Raw genomic sequence first — 20,857 nt, 5'->3', positions numbered from 1 at the left:
GAGCTGTTTCGTAACGTCTGACCAGAGACAGTGAACATCCATCCTCCCTTACACAAACTGGCTCAGCTGTATAACCCCACACTCCCTCCACCCCAGGAAGGCCAGATCCACAGGACATTCACATGAGAGGCAGCTGAGGTGTCATTACCCATGAAAGACCCCCCAGAGTGCCCTCAGACTCATTCCTGAGACCTTGCACCACAGGACTGCACATGATGCAAAGTGAAACAACGGATCTGCTGCAGCAGTCTGTGCCAAACTTGCTCTCCCTCAGGAGAGATCTTTGGGCATTCCCACCTGGCTTAAACATATATTAATCCTACATTTTTTGGGGTACCCTCACTGCCAAGATGGAGAGGATCAACAGGATGTTGGTGGGATCCACTGAATGGTGATATTTTCCTTAGTCTGTCCTATCACTATTTTTCTGCCCCCTTATCTCTTTTCAATTTCTTTCTTCCCACCCCCTGTGCCAGTCTGTCTCTCATTTATTAATGTTAAATAAAATCCATAATATTGACTTCAGCATATGATCTCGTTTGCACCTTAATTCAGGCAGAGGCATTTCTAATAATTTTAAAAACTGGATCACAGCAGCAGAGCTATGACTTCTCATACAGGCCTAAGTACAGTAATGATCTAACAAGCACTGTACATGGCTGGGTCATGTCCAGCCTCTCCTCCAGGTGCACCCCCAAGTCCTTCTCAGCAGGGCTGTTCATCTGTTCATTCCCAGTTTGGATTTATATTGGCAATTGCCCTGACCCAGGTGGAGCTCATAGAACTTGATATTGTTAAACCTCAAGAGATTCCCATGGACATATTTTTCAAGCCTGTCCAGTCTCTGGATGGCATCCAGTCCTTCAGGTGTGTCAACATCACTCAGCTTGCTGTCATCTACAAACCTGTTGACAACACACTCAATTCTTTCATCTATTTCATCAATAAAGAGATTAAATAACGCTGGTGTATAGGTATATATAGACACCAAAACAAAACTAAAAAAAATAAACAAACTAAAACCAAACAGAACATCTCAATAAAATAAAGAAATTATACAATTCATTGATAAGTCACTGACATATAGATATCACTAGTATTTTCCATAGGTGAGAAATTGCTCAATATTATGCTCAAGAGTCATGAAAGTTAGGTGTCATTTCAATGAGCAGCTTTGAAAAACAATGCTTACATTTTTCGTCTAACAATCCACAAGCTGGTCAAATGTAGGGATGTGCAAAATGGTGTAATACACAAAATTAAATGTCATATTTTTTCTATATTTTCATATACCGACTGTACTCTGATTAAATAATATAACTGCTTAAAGTAGAAGCTTCCATTTTTTCTATTTTCAATGAGTTCATGCAGAAAGGTGAAAAAAAGATAGGTTTTATTGCTTGGTGATTATATTCACAAAATATTGTTTATATCATAAGAATTGTTTTCTAATGTAAAAATAAAATAGTCGTTAACTACAAAGTATTCAATTTCCTGCTTATTTTGGGAGTCTTAGAAGAAATGCATCTGAAAACAGTGCAAATTAGTGAAAGAAGAATAGCAGTTGGCAAAAATGCAAAATACTACATACTTGGTTTTGTCATTTATAGTATAGCATTTGGTTTTTTATATTATGTTCATAAGGGGAAATGAATGGTAGTCTAATAGGACTTTACATTTAATATTTCACATAATATAACTTGAAATATCACCTGTATCTGAAATTAAGATAAGCAGACTGAATGCAGAAAAGTGCAAATTCAGGCCTATAGCTGAAAGATTTTCCAATATCTTGATAGTATAAAATGCAGTAAAAATGTATATGAAAAAGAAATCAAACATTTTTAGTGTTCCTGATTATGCATAGAGATATTTGACTGTGGGAACCTGAGCAGAAGTTATAGGCCATTTGAAACCCACTCAATTTTGAATCAACGTTAGATCAGTGGTGCTGTGATATGCTATTTAATAAGGGGATAACTAATCTTAAAAGTTGAAGTTTTAAAGTGTTTTTATGTAGTTTTGAAAAAAGATAAATGTTTGCTTCAAGGTTGGATGTATTACTGAAAATAAGATAATTCTAGCACCTGCAGTTATTGATAGAGCTAGGATTGTCATACCTACCACACTCAGTCATTTATCAAACACGACATTATGTATGAAAACTGTTGATTGCTTCAGGGTTCCAGAGAATACATGGAAGCATGGAAAAATGCACAAGCCTTTGAGCAGTGATCAAATTCAAAGTTTTACTATGGTTAGTATGAACTGAGTTAAAAACACAAACAACATAAATACATGATTATTCATGTTTTTAATTGAGTGCTATATAAATCTGTATATCTATAACATGTAAAAGAACTTGGACAACGGGATCCGATTCCTTGAATATGGAGAGGTTATTCTGAGTAGAGTTTGAGAATTAGGAATATAAAAGAAGATTATTCATATTGATTCTGTGTATACAAAATGGGAAGACAAAATCACAGCAAGACAAAGCATAATGACACAAAAGGAAGAGAAAAACCTTCAGTTTTTATCACAGATGTTAAGTTATATAAATGGAAATATGTAAAGCAGGAGGATCTCACAGAATAAGAATCATTGCAAGCATGAAAAAAAAAAAGGAATTATTAAAGTTAGGGTCCTGCTAAAGAATTTCACCAAATACTTCCAGGACTGGGGAAGTAGCATCACTGGGAGAACTGGCAATGAGAGCTGAAAGGACATGGGCAATTGGACTTTCAGTCATATCTGTAAGGAATTGTAAATGTCTTTTCACAGTGTAATATCAGAATGCCAAATTGACTGGCCAGGGCTACTTAATAGGTTGAAAAGGAATAAATCATCTAAAAGAACACACGATAATCTGGCGCAGTATAATGTACTCACATGGTTGTGTCATGGAGGTCAGCCACAGGCACTGATAAATTTTTAAATCACATTAAAAAAGAAGCAAAATTTAAGGGTAAATTATAACTATCCTTTATTACTTGTTGATGTATTGTAAAATGTTAATTTAATAGTTGAAAATATGTTATATACCGTATAGCCACAAAATTTAAGTGTACTAATTTGATAAAACAGGGTTAAAATAAACATTATTCTATTAAGTCAAGTTGGTAAGAATTTCTGTATGTATCCATGATTATATCTAGCAAGTGACTTAAAAGTTACAAGTGCCAAAAAAGAAAAGTTATTAATTTCTTGTGAGCTAGGTCTAAAGAACATTAATCCTACTTGGAAGTTATCACCAGGGAAAAGTTAAGAAATTTATGTTCAGGTCGTGATCGATATCCTTGATTTAACTAACAGAGACAAACTCTGGCTCCCCAGAGTCATCTTCTCTGCCAAGGAATTTAACCTAGAGAAGAAGACAAACCTTACTCTCTCATTTTTTTACAATTATAACATGGCTTAAAAAAAGTTTTAAATTAGAGGCCATAACCAAGGGAAAAAAGTCGTCTTACCTAATGACTTATAAATCCCAAGGTAAAGGTAATCAGAGTCACAGTTCTTAATCGTGGACTGAATATACATGTAAATGTTGACACGCATAAAGAAATTATTTGGAAGACCTGAGAAGGAACTGAGAAATTATCATAAAAGACAGGTTTAGTAGCTCTTCCATGCTGAGGATTTGTTTATTGTGACAGTTTTCTTTAATGAAATTAGGGTTGATATGCCTTGAATTTTTGTTATAGTTAAATTTAATGGCCAGCTGAGGAGGAATTTTAATATTTAGCAGTCAATTTTTATTTGTTCTTCCTAATGCTTCTCTACAAAATATTTCTTCACTTTTTTTTCTCTGTACTATGTTATTATCTTGCTGTGTGGTATTGTAAAGAAGATAGGAGTTGAAGGCTACTTTTAATAATTAGAGAGAGGCATGATCAGACTTAGAATACTACAAAATATACTCTTTTATATGAAAATAAAATGCTATGGACTTAAGTGATGTTAGAATTATCCTTGTTTGAAAAATTCGTGTGCCATGAGAAAATACTAAGAGGGGTGGCACAAACTGCATTGCTAAATGTAACTTCAGACATGAACACATATCAATAACGAATAATAGACATAGAATCCCATTTATTTCTACAATGTCAGAAGAACTATGGAATAATATGAATTCACACAAAATAGGTTGAAAAAATCAAAAGCACACATGCACACACCTTCTTTAATTTATGTTCCTTCCAACAATGTCACATTTGCCACAAATTATGCCACGAATAATATACATGTAATTTTTCCTTCAGTCTGTTGCACAACATATATAAAAGACCCTTACTTCCCTGTCAGGAGATACAATCTTAAATATCTCCATGAATCAAAATTATTGTCAAATTTAAGAGTGTTGATCAGGGTCACTCTGCAGTACTGTCAGGTCTAAGTTACATGCACACTATAAGTTTCAATTCAAGAGATTTCTCAGCAAATAATGAGAAAAATTTTGTTTCTTCCTTGTAAATTAGACTCTGGGTCTTCCAGTGTTTATGATTTTCTTGTTTATGATAATTCATAAACTTCAGTATTTTAAGAGCAAAAGAATTTTACAGAAGTGGGTAGTATTTTTTCAAAATCCTTGTGATAGTACTACTGTCCATCATGCTATTTCTATTAACCTTTTTCATGAACAGGTATCCAAAAAATTGTGAAGAATTTTTTAAGTATGCTGAATGTTGCATGAGATAGTTTGAGTAGATACTGTTAAGGAAGAAGCTACAAATACAACAGCATCTTGTCTTCCACTCACTGAATGTCAGCTGTGATCTCTGAGCTGAACCAAGAGCTACCAAGTACCATTAAAATATAGTTGATATGGCTCAATACTGAAATGTACTGCACACTGGTAAAGCATGGTTTCTGCCATGCCAATAGCAATTGAGGCTTCAAGACACTATCATCACCTGTCTTACTAGCCTTTGTTGTCCTCAGAGAATTTAATTGAAACTGGTGGGAATACCAGAGAGTCCAAAGGTTTTTATTTAATCCCTTTCAGCTGATGATCAGTCTAATTAATGTAATAGCCCTGATTGTAGGGCAGCATAAACAGACTGCTTTGGTCTCTTTCTCACTGAACTGCCTATGAGTTGGGTAGAAATGCATAGCTTAAACTGTTCCTTGTCCTCCTTTCTAATAGATTATGGAGCGTAGATTCAGGCAATTGCTCATCTACCACCAGAGACCTTTGTACTGTAATTCTCCTTTGAATAGTTCTTCAATATGTATGTGGTGCAACAAGGAAGGAGAGGCAAAAAATAAATGGGTAGCTGTGCCAGCAAGGATGTGAATCAGGTTGAGTTATGGCATTTTTTAGACTAAGATGACTTGATTTATGGATGCATTGCTGAGAGTGAGTGTTTGGTTGAGGGCAATGGTTTCTACAGCTATAATAGAAAAGGAAATTTTATTACAAGAACATTGAGTGAAACCTTTAGATGGATAAATAGGGATAGAAAGGGTGAGGTTATTTCTTTATTATTTAATTACATCCACTTACATATACATTACTCTTACTGACTTTAGTAAAAATTTTCCTTTTCTATCACATTTTAGCTTTGTAAAATTTCTGCAAGTCTCATGATAAGCAAAGAACCCAGAAAATAAATATTTTGAATGGGTAGTAATTACATACATTTATTTTTTTCTAAATTCTTTAACAATCTGCCATATAACTTAGCTAGACGAGAGCATAAAACACAAAAATTATTGTGTCACCTATTCATTTAAAAAAAGAATAAACTCCTAATATGAGATCAATGCTTAGTGAGTACTTTCCTGAATTTTTTTAGGTAGAAGAATCAGACATTTTCATTGCAATCTAGACTCAAGTCCTGCCAACATTACTGTATTTTATTTTATAGTAAGAAGCCAACCTCTTGAAACTTCCAGGAAAGTATCAATTTAAAGAATTATTGTCAGTAGTACTGTGTGTTAGAGGCATATCAATATTACAATAAGCTAGAGATGGATGAGAATTTGATTTGCATCAGTAATGAGAATTAGGAATTTGGAAAGTATACAAAGATGATAAGTGGGGAGGTACAACTACTTAGGGAGCGACTTATTAGCTAAGAAGGGCTTTGACACAAAATCAAAACAATCAGAGCAAACTTGCATGTTTCCCGTAATAATGTTCAGTTAATCACTCAGTCCGCAGCCAGTGAGACTTCAGGCACATTGGGCTGGATGCTGAAGTGTGAGTGCTTTGCTCACACATAGTGGCCAAACATAGTCACTCATAGAAGAGGCCTGAAGCAGCCTGGGAAGAAGTTGCACAGAAACCTGTCTGTACCCATAATCATAGCGGCACAAAAATGAACCACTGTTTTTTTACTGACCAGATACATAATCACATTAGACCAGTTATTCTATGTAGCACAATGATACAGTACTCTACCAAGTGTTAGCCTAATCACTAGAAATGCAATTTCTTTGCAAAGTACGTTTGTGTATTAACAGCCAGTCATCATACAGAATGGAATGGAAAAATAATGCAGAATTAGCACATTATAAAAAATGTTCATCACACATTATGCAGAATACACACATTAAAATGTATTAGTGGTTCACATCATCTACGCATTAATGTAATGCTTCCTCCCTGTATTATTTGGATTATTCCTTGTGGCATTTTGCATTGACAAGCAGCATGTTCTGTGCCCAAAACACTGTTGTTAATTTTAGTAATCTACATAGATATCTGCAGTGCCTGTACTGAAAATGACTCCCTGGAGAAGATAGTGTTTATCAGTGATGATGAAAGATGGGACAACACTATATATTTCATTGGTTTGGCAATAAGCATAGTATAGAATTTGCATACCAATGACTTCCAATATTTGCTTATCTTTTATGCAGGGCTTTTGTTATCAAATTGATATGTGCTTTTGATTTTTTTCCCCCCTAGGTTTTCTTCTAGGGCTTCAACAACTTTAGATGATTTTTTAATATATATATCATCTTTATTATCACCTTTATGAACTGCAAATATATATATGCTCTACTTAGTGACCTGTAAGTATGAGTCACTAAGTAAATGCATCCACATGATACAAAACAATGCAGTGATCCCATGTATAAAAATCATATTTATATTTTTTATATAGCTCTTTCTATATATAATTATTTTAATAAAAAATCACAATTGCCTTCAAAATACATTAAAATATTACAACCAAAATTTAAATTGAAAAAACCTTCTATTTTTAATCTATAATTACTGGTTTTATATGAGGTTGTCTACTGACTGTAAATTTCTTGTATCAGGAAGGTAGAAAGCACACTTCTTAATTTTGGTAATTTAAAAAGTAATTACAAAAAGTATTAATTTCTATTGGACATTGATTTCTAGGCACTTGTAAACCTCAACTTTTAAAATATTTTTTTGGTATTGGAGCACTTAACAATCACTAAATTTTGGGGCATATTAATCTTTACAAGAAGTCTTTTTTGAATGACCATGAAATTTGAAGTCGACAGTGCATTCATTAACTCACTATTTTGCCCATCAAGACAGTCAAAATTTGACAGCTTCCAAAAGCATTTCAATGTCTAAATAGAGTGATGTATTTATTTTGATGAGTAAGTGTTAATATCTCTTTAAGTTAAGGTGTATTTTTGGAAGTACATTCTGACCTAATTTATGAGGTGCTCTTCTAGGAAATTTTGCACTTGCCTAGTTGGAACAAAGATCTTCTAAATCAGAAAATAAGTATGTGCTACTACCTTGAACAGTTATCTCCAGGTTAAAAAACTAAATCAAGAGCTGGAATAAATAGTTGTTTTAACAACTATTCCTTGGTGACCTTTAAGGGAACCTGTGCTTTTTAGTATATTCCTAGGTGTATGATCTAGAAAAGATATTAAACAATGACATATATATGATTATATAAAAATTATTTTAAAAGGTTAAAACTGACAGCAAATAGTTGCAGAAGTGTTTTATGGTGCTAAGTAAAAATGGCAGAAGAAATTCAGTATAATCCGTGTAAAGGAAAAATTATGGCAAAAAGATTTATTTGTGCATATATAGGAAAATGTGTTCTAAACTAAAGTCTTAGAAAAAGTGTTAGGGTTATTGCTGTTGTGAGATTTTACAGAAGAGGAAAAAATATACAAGAAAATTATAAAGCATTACTGAAATGTTTCACAACTCTGTAATTCCTACATGTCTTGAATGCTGAAGATCTTAGAGGTGTTCCCAGATAAAAGCAAAAAAGTACAAAAAGACTTGCATATGAAAAGATATTAAATAAACTAGGATTCTTTACCTAGAAAAATAAATTATTGGAGAGGAATATATGATTGCAATAGAGAGTGATAAGTGTTATTCATTATTTCCCACAATATTAAACCCCAAAATAAGCATATGAAATATTCAAGAACTATTATTGAACTAACTGAAATTCGGGGCCTTTTTTTTTACTCATTGTGAAAATGACTTGTGAAACTTATTGGCAACATGCTGTGCCAATATAACTGCCATTGCAGTTATTAAGTAATATCAAACAGAAGGATAAAGAGACAAATTCCAATTCGGAAGGTATTAAACTACAGGATGTCAGTAGCTGTGAGGTTAAACCGAGTGAAGCATTAATTTATTCTTGCATCTACAATTGACCACTGTCTAACACAAGATCTTGAAATAGAAGTCTTTTATCTCGCCCATTATCGTTACTTTTATGATCATTTCATAGTCTGATCCTTTCTTGAAGTCAAGAATTTGACTTGTGCATTTTTGATACAGGATTGTGCATGAGTAAAATTCATGAACTGAAACCCAGTAAATTTGGATGGCTCTATCTCGAGGCATGCAAAGAACTTGTATCTTGTTTTAACTATTTTTAATTGGATGACAATCCTAAACAGTCATAGTGCTATAGACAGCGATAAATAAGACAGGGCCCACATAAATGATTAGCAAAATCCTTCCTTTTGACAAATAGCTACAATCTGAGTACAAAATCTTGATTTTCTTAATACATGCCATTCAAAAATTGCATACATTTTCGTGGTAAGTACTGTATCCTGGTTTACATTTTAAGATCAACACAAAGCTTGAGAACATTGAGCTAAGAGAAATCCAGGTTTGTAGAAGTGGCAGAAGTTTTCTTCCTAAAGTTGCAGAAGAGTGAAAAGCACGTCTTCAGAATTTCCTGTGATTCCATTCAAAGAATTCCTGCGTGTTTGAAATGTTTTAACCTCTGTAGCTAAGAAAGATAAACTAGTATAGACTCAGGTATTCTGCAAGAAAAGGGAGAGGTAAGATCTAAAGGATTGCTATGGCAATGTTTATTCCATCTGTGCAGAGCTGCTTCCTGATGTGTATTTCAGGCACTGGACTAGTTTGTCTTGAAAGACTGAGCAATAAGTTGATGTACTGCTTATTACAGGGAATACTATTTTATGGTTTAAAATTTATATATATAGTAAAAACATTATCCTAATTTACAGTACTATTTCTGTCACATTTCTCTTGGAAATCCCTCTTTGCATATTCATCAAAACCATGCAGATTGCTGTTCTGGAATAGCTGGAATATTCTGAATATTCTAAATATTCTGGAATATTTAGAATAGCTATTCTATTGCTATTCTAAACAGCAACAGGTATTTAAAAAAATTAAAATGCTTGCCTTATCTATCTTCTCAACTCCTTTTAGGAGGAGTTTTAGTATGCTATCTTCTTTTTCACTGCTTTTGCATAAGGAATTCTGAAATTGAATTTTGTGTTAAGATCTCACAGTATTTAACTTACTGTTATTAAATCTGGTTGAAGTGGTACAGGAGTAAATTTTTTGCTTTTTTTTTAAAGTCAAAGAACAAAAAATGATGCTTATGTTATTTATTACGTTTATACCTGCCAATTTGATCTTCCCCAGGTTGAAGAACACTTTCTAACTGTAGCCTATTGCACCTTGCCCTTCTTCACATGCTGGTGTGCTAACAGAAAGAAGGCTTCATGTATAATGAAGTCAATCTTGTGTGGGTCTCTTTTCCTAAGAACAGCCCAAGACAGAATTTAATAAAAATAAATAATTCATCCACAATAACATAAGCTCCTGATTCCCAAGGACCTGATCTAGACAAATCAATATGCCAGTATTTCCTCCAGCAGCACAGAAGAGAATGATTGTCATGGTCCTTTTATAAGATGTGGTGTGTGAAAAAGATCTGTTTAGTGAACACATCTTTCATATGATTTCTGGGGTTGATGTCAAATCTGTAAAATTAAATTTTATTAAGGGTTGTAGTTTAAATAATTTTGTGCTTGTTCAAATTATTAATTTTTTCACATCTTCCTTTGTAACAAGAATATAAAAATTTCCCTCAATAGAAGTACGTTAAACTTCATTTTGGTTTAACACATTTTACTTCCAATTTCCTTTGTTATGTGTGGACTTTGAGATACACCAGTGCCTCAGACAAAAAAAGTACTTTTCAAAAACTGTAAGAGTCTTAAGAGATTTCTGTGTTTTGGTTTACATAGAGTAGCAATAGAACAAAATATTTTTTACAGGGGCATATAGTTATAGATCAGTTATTTACCAATATACTATAGAATAGTTATACATACAAGAATTTCAATATTTTTATAATGTAACTTCAAATTTAAAAAAAAGAAATTCTCTTAACTATTGTCATTGAAAGATCAAAGAGAGTCACAGAATATTTTGAAGACGCCTTCATGGTTGAAAGTCATGCAGAAGATAGCACTGATTTGAGATATATGTACATAATGGTTGTATTCAATGATCTTGGAGGTCTTTTCCAATCTTAATGACTATATGATTACTTCCAATCTTAATGATTATTAAACATTAATTCTGGCATTCACAGTAGCCCATTAGATATTGATATTTTTTTTCTTTGGATCCAAACTCCCTGTTACAAGACAGACAGTGTAACTTTTGTGCTTTTTATTCATTATCTGTCTTCAATGCGTCCACATCCTAGAGGTGTGCATTGTACTGTGTTGTTTGCCTTAAGAGTGCCTGCAAGACTCAATAATTAATGGGTTCAGGTACAAACATTTTCTGCAGTTTTCACCTTATGCCCAGACTGTCTTCTGCCAATTTTCAAAAAGTTTGCTTACCAAAAAGAAAATCAATATGGTCTAACATGCTGAAAACAGTAATCCTTATTTAGAGAGGTTTATGGAGTATATATGTTCTTCAATGGCCTGTGAAAAATCCAGATTTTACTTATTGGAGTCTTTACTTATGGCACACCTCAAAATTCAATATACAAATACTGGGCATGCAGAATTCTTCAGACAATTCTTAAAATGCTATATAGTTTGCACAGCATATCTTTGTCAATAAAAATCCTGATTTTCAGATCAAACATAAGGCAGAAAATTTTTTTAAGCTGGTTTTATCACCATGCCAAAACCCTCATCTCCAAGGCCTTGTATAAAGCCGAATTAGTCAATTTGTAATTAAATCTTATAGGATACAGCAGTGATACTCATTAAAGAAAAGGCATTTTATAGTCTGCAATCTTATTTTCAACTAGCAGGATGACACAAAAGTCACAGTTCACAGAAATTTTATGTCTGTTATTTCATGCTGGAATAATGCTGCACAAACCAATTAGCCAGTAAAACAGTGTCAGGGTACACTTAGAGAAAAAAAAGTGGATCTGGCAAAATACCTCTGACTTTCTAATATTTATAATGACCTGTGTATTACTGAGACAATATTTTTACATTTGAAGGTTTAGTCTTCTGGAGTATTAAGAAATAAATCTCATAAGGCTCTTCACTTATACATAATTAATATAGGATGGTGCAGCCACCATTTCCCAAATAACACTTTTCTTACAGCTAGAAACAATGGCCACAGTTCTAGAAAAACCAAAGCTGAAAAAGAACTAGTAAAATTAAAGTGAAAAACCATGACAACATAAGTCCTTGAGTTAATTCATCTATTGAGGGAAATAGAGTGCAATAAATGAGACAATGCAAGAAGTTTTTCAGGCAGCAATGTACTGAGGGCAGAAAGAAGGTTTTTCATATCCATAAATGCTTGCATGTTTGGGTTTTTTGTTTGGGTTTTTTTTTTTGTTTGTTTTTGTTTTGTTTTTTGTTTTTTGGTTGGTTGGTTGGTTTGGTTTGATTTTTTTGGGGGGGTCAGGTTTTTTTGTTTGGTTCAGTTTTGGGGGGGGTTGTTTGCTTCTTGGTTTCTTTTTGTCTTTTTGTTTGAAAGACAACTCATTTGGGAATACCACAGAAAAAGGCAGGAAAACAGGAAAGGAAGAAGATTGAAACAGTAATGAAAGATTTGAAGGCAGGTGAATTTACTTCCTTTAATTTAGTACAAAATTCTGACTCCCAGAAAATTTCTTTCATCGCACTCTTGTAGATTTCCAGGCAACTAAGATATGCATAAACTTTCACAGAGGCATGATGAATGTTTGTAAATCGTATCTATTATTAAAATCAATGAATAAGAATGCAACTTGTTTCTCAGAAAGCTGTAGATTCTTGCAATATCTGCTAAATTGAAGTTATAATATTGCTACATTTTTACAAGAGCAAATTAGTTTTAAAAAATTATAAAACTAAATAAAATGTGTAGGAAACTGTCACATGGCAAATATTTGTCCTGTGACTTCATGACTTTTTTAGAGAGTTGCAATGCCCTTCATATTGCTGGAGCCCTGTGAGCAATCTCAGTATCTGTAAGTATGAATGGAAAAAAATATTTCATCACAGATCCTGACTATGAGCTCCTCTTTTCTAGTTGATGTGGAGGACATTTTCAGTATAAATCTGTTGATAAACTTCATTTGGATATTCATATTCTCTCTCTCTAATCATGGTAAGGAACTTTAGACTTTTATGAAAATACCAGCATATTTACATGACAATTCCGAATAATATTTTGCTACTATAGAGCAGTGGCATCTTTTCCCCTTTTAAATATTTGTTACCATTTTAATTGGCTGACCATTTCAGTTTTACATTTTAAAAAACAGTAATTTTTTTATGTATTCAGAAAGGACTGTCAAGTATATTAAGTAATATTAAAGAAGCTTTACAGCAGGATATATATGTCCATTTTCAACAGAGGCCAACAAAAAATTTGCAAAAATTAAAAAAAAATTAAAGCAGTTTTCAACTATAGAATTATGGAGTAGGAATTTTACTTCATTCAGCAGGAGGTTAATATCTTCATACCTTTCTGTTCTTTAAAAAAAATGAAAATATCAGGCTTAAAGAAATTAAAAAATGGAAATATTTCTGTGAAATTACCAGACAACCCATCTTTCTGATACCTTATGGAGCACAAGAAGGAAATGGAAATTAGTCAGTGAAACATTAATTTCTACAATTAGAATTTCTGCAATTGGAATTTCCAAAACTACTGCTGATGTCCTAAAGTACTCAAAAAATCATGCCCATGTTTTAGCTTAAGTAGTAATATACTTAGAACACATTAGCTCCCTTTCCCTTATGCCTAGATTCCTTTACTTTTCATGTAGTATATGGAAATGAACACAACTGGGATAAGAAAATTTTAAAAAACCAAACCATCAATGAAAGAGAGAAGTACTAAAATAATATCTGTGATATTTAGGTGACATGTCCCAGATTAAAAATGCAAGTAAAAATGTTAGGCACAAATACTTTCATCTAAAAAGGAAAAACACTATGAATCACTGTGTATAGATTTTTTAATATTCAGTAAGTTTATTGTCTTTAGTAATACACGCTCAAAAGTCAACTGAGACAATGTATAATATCTCTAAAGGAGAAAAAATGTTGGCTTTTCATGCAATGCAATTTCTTGTTCAGTAATTGAAACTCATGCTTGACTTGCAAATGTTTAACTAGACACAAGACTCAGTTTTTGACAGATTTTGTTCTTGAAAAAGAATGATGAATTTAACAATTTAAAAATAATTATGTCCCTATAAATGCATTTAAATTCTGTATTTGTCATCAGTACTTATTAGAGAGACACAAGGTCGAAGTTCCTAGTTTAACTTATAGATTTTTCATTTAAATGCTGTGAATTCTTAATTATTGATTGAATAATCTGTCTTTCATAAGGCCTTAATAAATACTGATATAAAAATATAATTTAACAGTGGAAGAGATGAGGAAGGAATAATTCTTAATCCATGCAGTGCAAGGTTTTTCATTTGGTCTACAATATATCCTGTTCTTTTAACGAGGAAAGAAATAGAACATGTACTTCTCAATTGAAAATAAAACTTATTTCCAGACATATTTTGCACCTATAAAGACTGCAATTAAAAAAATAAAAAGAAAAAAAAAAGAAGAAAAAAACCCAAAACAAAACCTGTCTCTTACTGCATTAATTTCATATCATAAGTAGGGAAATGGAAGTAAAATAAAATATCTTTCTAATAGCCACTAGGAGAAAAAAAGTAACTTGCAACAAAAATATGTTTTGAGTCAATGTAACTTTTATTCATTGATAACATGATGATTGACTTTTAGGAAAAATGCATTATTTTCAATTTAAAAGATTAATCAATTTCAGGGATCAGGACTTCAGGAAGATTTTAGAACAGACCTAGACTTGAATAAGCCAGGACCAAAATGAGCAGATTTATCTCTGTTGTTCTATAAAGGTCTAGTGACAAAACAAGAAACTGACTCTACCTTTAATTTATAGTAATTGCAACAAAAAGCTTTGATAGCAGATACTGAAAAATTCATTAGGAATCTTGACACAACAATTAGTGTCTGTTCAGTGGCTGCATCAGAGGTAGAATTAAACTATCCATTGAATGACTTTTACCTACCTACATAATATTGAATAAAAATCAGCTTTTCCAGAATAACATTAGAAAATATTTCAGATGCCAAGTTCTTGATAGAAACAGCCTATCTGAATCAAGCATGTTCCACCCAGTAACATGGTTCTGATAACCCCTGAATGTGACCTTTTCCCAGTGGAAAGCAATTTAATGCTCTACTGCACATAGAATAGTATGTATGAATGCTAGGGGGGAAAAAAAAAAAAGCCCAAATGGATTAATTACTGACAGGTACATTTGAACATGACTGTTTCCTAGCCACTTGTCTGTAGCCAGGCAAGATTGTTTCGCCTCAGTTAGGAGACAGAGACACATGGCAGGTTGCCTCTGCAAGTTCTCATTAGGCTGAAGGCATCCATTGTCCATTAGAGGAAAAGTCTCACTATTATTCATGGAAATGTGACAGCAATGGAGGTGAAGTTTTGGCAGAAAATTCATCAGTGCATTACAAAGCTTTTTGCATTCTACAACTTTCACAAGCCTCTTTCCGTCTTTTTATCTGACAGCTCAAACACCTCAGGGTTGTGGTCATGGTAATGGTCAGGAACATAACAGCAGGATTACTAATTTCACGATTATAAGCCGCACCTGATTATAAGCTGCATGTTCGGGTGTCAGCAACTGTCTTGGGTTACAATACAGGGTGTGATAAAAGGTATCTATTCTATCACCATCTGTTGAGGGTGGGGGCAGTGATCCTTATCTCAACGGCAGATAATCTGCTAATGGGCCATCCATTGAAACCAGGCAGGGCATTGTTCTTTATCTTTTCACAACCCATCCTCCCTCCAGCGAGTCATTTTCTGCTAATGGCCCATTGAGTCCCACTGTGGGACTGATAAAATTACTGCATCCCATTGGAAGTTGCTCCAGCCAGGGGGGAAGAGCCCAACATTTCTTACCAAGATAAAACCAGAGGTTTTGGGACACTAAGGGAGCCCTTTTCTCCACTGGACTCCAGAGGAAAACCAGATTTCTCCACATCACCACAGGACCTCTGGAGGGAAACTGCACCTTGTACAGGAGCACTGCTCCAACTGAATCACATCTGTCACTGCAGGAGGATGCAGCCACCATTTAATGGGACTGCTACCAACATCCTGCCTGACAGGGTGTCAGGTTGTACTCTGACTTTGTCAGGGTTTGGAGTTTGTTTCTTTGTAGTACTGTATTTCTACTTTAATTTCCCTAGAAAAGAACTGTTATTCCTAATTCCCATTTTTTTACCTGAAAGCCCCTTGATTTCCAAATTATAGTAATTTGGAGGGAGGGGGTTTGCATTCTCCATTTCAAAGAGAAGTTCCTGCCTTTCTCAGCAGACACCTGTCCTCCAAACTAAAACAGCAACTTTTCTTTCTTTGTCCGTATATAAGCTGCACCTGATTATAAGCCGCACTTCGTGTTCGGCCCAAATTTTAGTCAAAATGGTGTGGCTTATAATTGTGAAATTACTGTATATAAAGAGATTCACTCAGGGGGACAAACTGCCATACACAAACAAGTTTATTGAGCACGAGACAATGAGATGAGAGCTCACATTTCAAAAGAACTATCTAATTAGTTACCATTACTTCTGACAAAAACATTAAGAACTTTAAAAAATTATTTAGAACTTTTATGTACTCTCAGAAATTTAATAAAACTAAGGAATACTATAAATATAAGAAATATTGGAAAGCCTCATATATATTGGGAACAATTGTGAACATGCATAAATAATAAGTAGTCTGTGTTTAGGGGAAAAAAAAGTCAGTTGCAAACTATTCATTTAAAATATTAATAATGTATTGCTCATACAAAGATCACTTGATTCGTATACAAAGGTGTGTTTTACCAAAGACTAATTTACTTCAGCATGACGCTTAATTAATAAGAACCTGAAAACGTGTACTTCCTTTAATAAAGAAATTTGCAATGTTTCAGTGGTTGTGTTTAAAGCTAAGAAGTGTGCTATGTCTTTATTTATTTGTCATCAGCAGTAGGAATAAGCTGAATTTGAATTACCTGTCACAATGTCCACTAGTACTCTTACCAGGTTAAGGAACAGGTTGGCTCTCCGAGTATAAAGCCACAATGTAAATTCCTGTTAAAACAAAGACAAAACAGAATCTTCTGATTCTGTCAAATGTCAATTTTTAAACATGCACACATTCAGTGTGTGCAAGGAATAAAGGAATTTAGCAAGTATGAAACAGTTTCTGTATGCACATTCATACAGATATGAATTTGACAAAAGACCAAAGCTTCTATTGTCAATATCTGGTTCCTATTATAATGCACACATCTTATAAAAACATACTTGAAAGCAACTCACCCAGTAAAAATTGTTAGGCTCAAGCACCAATGGTTTTAGGTATATGTGTAGTTATACCAACATTTTTCATTCTCTAGATTTTATATTAAAACATATGATTCAAATAAGAGTCAACTGACCTTAAACTATTTTTATATGATTCATTTTTCCAACTAATCCCCACCCATATAGATACCTACCAAAAATACTGCTAGACGAGATAAATAACATTAAATTTAGAGACCTGGGATTCTTCTGATTTCTATTTTTAGGTTTCATGCATGTATTCAAGTCTGGGAGTGATGTTTAAATTGGAAAGCTTGGCTGAAAATCTATATATGTTTTTTTTTCTGAACATACATCTGTGTTGTTCTGTATTGTTATGACTACTGTAAAGGAGACCATCTAAGGAAGTATATGCAATTATTCTATCTTTATCTATTCTACATTCAAATGCAATAATAATAATAATAATAATAATAATAATAATAATAATAATAATAATTGTAAGCTATTACTGATGATTTTTAACTTTGAAATATTTTCATAAGCTATTTCAGGAAAAATAACCAATTTTTCAGAGAGAAACTGAATCAATTTATCTTGAAATTTATTAGCAAGAATTGAATTCTACTGCATTGTCTGCCAAATTTGTTACCTTAATTTTATATGTATATATTTCAGTATCTGTACAATCTAAATGGAACTATTGGAGAACTTGAAAACAGTTTAACTAGAGTGACCATTACTGTTAGAATTTTCTGAAAAAATGCTTATCAACAAATTAGATGCTTTAGACTCTACGGTCACTGACACCACTATGCAGATTGATTAGACCTATCTAGTTGTAAAACTCCTTACAAATGCATGATGTTTTCAGTGCATTTATCTCATCTGCAATATCTTACAAAAATTTTTTCACCTCTTTAATTTTTATGTGGAGTTGATCCTTTCTAAGAAGTACTTGACTAAAACACATTTGTAATACATGTTCAGAAATTGCTGAAAATGTATTTCAGATATTTCAATATTCTAAAACTAAAAAAGTTGTCATGTACCTTGCTTACCCTTGAGTTTCATGAATCTATTTTCACAGTGTACCTTTTATGCTGAGTAGACTAAAATGTGTTTAAAGAAGGACAGATTATAAATGTTTATATTTGTAGTTAGTTTTTGTACATATGCATACAGATATTCATATATTCCTTTAAAAGATTTTATTCTGACAAATATGTCACATAACACATCTTTTTACATTATATAGGCAAGCTCCTTAGTTCTATGCCAAGAAATATTTTGCGAGTATTACACTAATAAAAGCAGGATGTTTTCCTGCACATATTATATATTACATACATTTCTGTATCTATGAATAGCTCTACCTCTGTTTTTCTATCTATCTTTATATTTTTGTAAGTAGAAACATAGGTATGCATGTACCTAATTTCAACAGGATGTGAAAAAAACAAGGGAATAGTATTCCTCTCATTTTTCTGTCATCATTAACATGGCTTTCTCTGGCACAGTTTCCTCATCTGCAGTATATGCACACTTTCCCTTCTCGCTGAAAGTACTTTTACATGTTTTGGTCTGATGCTGATCTCTTTGGACACCACTACATAATTATGTAGATTAAGCTAATATGCTCTAATCACTCATGCATGTGATCAGTGGAGAACAGATAGCAGATGCATCATCACTGACACAAGAACTTGAATATTTACCCTTAAATCTTGTGTTACCACAAGACAAGAAAGCAATGGACCAGACATTTTTTTCAAAAGTCAGCAAAATGGAAACAATGCCAAGCAAAAAACTAAGACTCAAGGAGGTTTATCTTGGAAAGAGTGTATGATGGAAAAGGCAGCAGAGAGGGGAGCTGGCATGGAACCTCATCCCCTATCTCCTGCATGAATGCAAGGAAAACTGGACTGCACATCCTGTAGATAACAATTTATGATACCTTATATTAGGGATACTATGAATTATCCTTCTAATATATCCACCAAAAAAAAAAAAATATTTTAAACATAGCAAATGAAATGCCAGCAAATCTCACCAGTCCCAGTCAAGGGAAAATATACCTAAACCTTCAAAACTAAGAATGTATTACTTAATTTCTATTTGAGCACTACTATATCATAGAGGAACATTTATAGTTTGTAGAGCAGTGTAATTTCAAGGACAGAAAGTGTTTCTTTTATTAAAAAAAAATTTAAAAGCATGGTCAGAAGTATTTACAATATTATGCTCTTGTGATTAATACTGAAAGCATGGCTAACTGTAATACATACTTTAGAGAAAGATTAATTCAAACTTAAAATTCAGTTAGGAAATATTATTTAGATCATAATTAAGACTTAAAGAATAAATCATTATTAAAGTGACAACAAGTAATAAGATATAGTGAGGTAATTCTCCAGTGATTTTAACATGTCCAATACACTGCAATAAAAAAATAAGCCTCAATTATCTGAAAAACTACTATTTGTGGTGAAACTTTGACTCTATTTGAAGAAGCCTTAGTACAATTTTCAGAATAAATTAAAGATGACAGAGTCATAAAATACATAAGCTCTGGGAATTTTTGAGAGAAACCACAATTTTTTATAATTGTCAAATCTTTATCTATATTTCTGGCAATACTGTCAATCATGAAGATTCAGCTTGGTATATTTACACATGAATAATACCTGTTACCACAGTTATTTTACATTTTTTAGTAGCTGCTAAAGATTAATTTTGGATTAGGGTTGTAAGAAACATGTATAAAAATACATAAACCTAAATTAAATGTAGCTCTGATAAATTTAAGGTATTGCATGAAGTCACATAATCTTCTGCCTAACAGGACTTCATTCCATACGTAAGAATAGGATTTTATCTTTTTCTAAAAAATAACAACATAATTTTATAGCTGAAAAATACAAATAAAATCTAAAACTGAAACAAACATATCCCTAAAAATATAATTCTAGGGTTAAAAGGAACTGAACTAGATTCTGTGGTTTTGGAAAAGTGTGATAGCAAGAAGTACTTTATTATTTACTTTTGGGGGAAGAAAAACCAATGGACTGGGTTAATTTTTTTTCAGAGATAAATATGGGAGATAACAAGAACATCATGTTAAGTAAACTTCATAAGCTGATAATCCATGGCTGCCTGTTGTTGAACACTCTTTTTACGATATATGTGGTATGCATCTGCAAGAGGGAGTTAGCACATGAAACTTCTCTTAATATCAGCTAAACAGCTGCTCATATTTCAGTTTCAAAGATCTGAATCTTCTGGACAGCATTCTAGAAGGTTGTGATAATAGATTAAATTTAAGCTTTTTGATGATATTACTCAAATGTTCTGATGATGTGTCTCAGGGAACAAAAGTAACAACACAAATTAGTGTGCATTTATAAATAAGAAACATTACTGTCCTCTGTCTTTCATACCCTTGTAAGTATCTTGTAAAATCTTGAAAGTGCTGAAAGGTCAGAAAGAGATATTGAAGGTATGAAGAAGCATAACCTGATTTCTTATTCACGTGAGTTCAAATATAAATGTAAAGCATCTCAATTTCAAGGTTCAAAAAATAGATCAAGACATCAAAACAAAAAGCAGCAAAGAGGTAAACTGCGTAACTTTTACTCTCTCTCAGACAACGTATTCTGCTGTTACATTATAAGAAATATATTTCATCTTCAGATAAAGTTGTAAGGTCAGCTTATTGTCACATCACGTTTTTATTCTTACACATCTGAATATA

At 32.9% G+C, this 20,857-nt stretch overlaps 1 protein-coding gene across 1 annotated transcript in view; it reads right to left on the bottom strand.

The window, feature by feature from the left end:
- The window catches only part of MGAT4C (MGAT4 family member C), a 334,130-nt gene that overhangs the window by 157,706 nt on the left and 155,567 nt on the right, over positions 1-20,857 (bottom strand). Inside the window, 1 exon segment of the mRNA XM_033057894.1 lies at positions 16,809-16,887. The gene's annotated coding sequence lies outside the window, so the exon portion shown is untranslated.

This window comes from Catharus ustulatus, chromosome 4, assembly GCF_009819885.2.
Source record: "Catharus ustulatus isolate bCatUst1 chromosome 4, bCatUst1.pri.v2, whole genome shotgun sequence".
Taxonomy (NCBI): domain Eukaryota; kingdom Metazoa; phylum Chordata; class Aves; order Passeriformes; family Turdidae; genus Catharus; species Catharus ustulatus.
The sequence above is the reverse complement of the archived record's forward strand: the minus strand, read 5'-3'. Positions and strand labels throughout refer to the sequence as shown.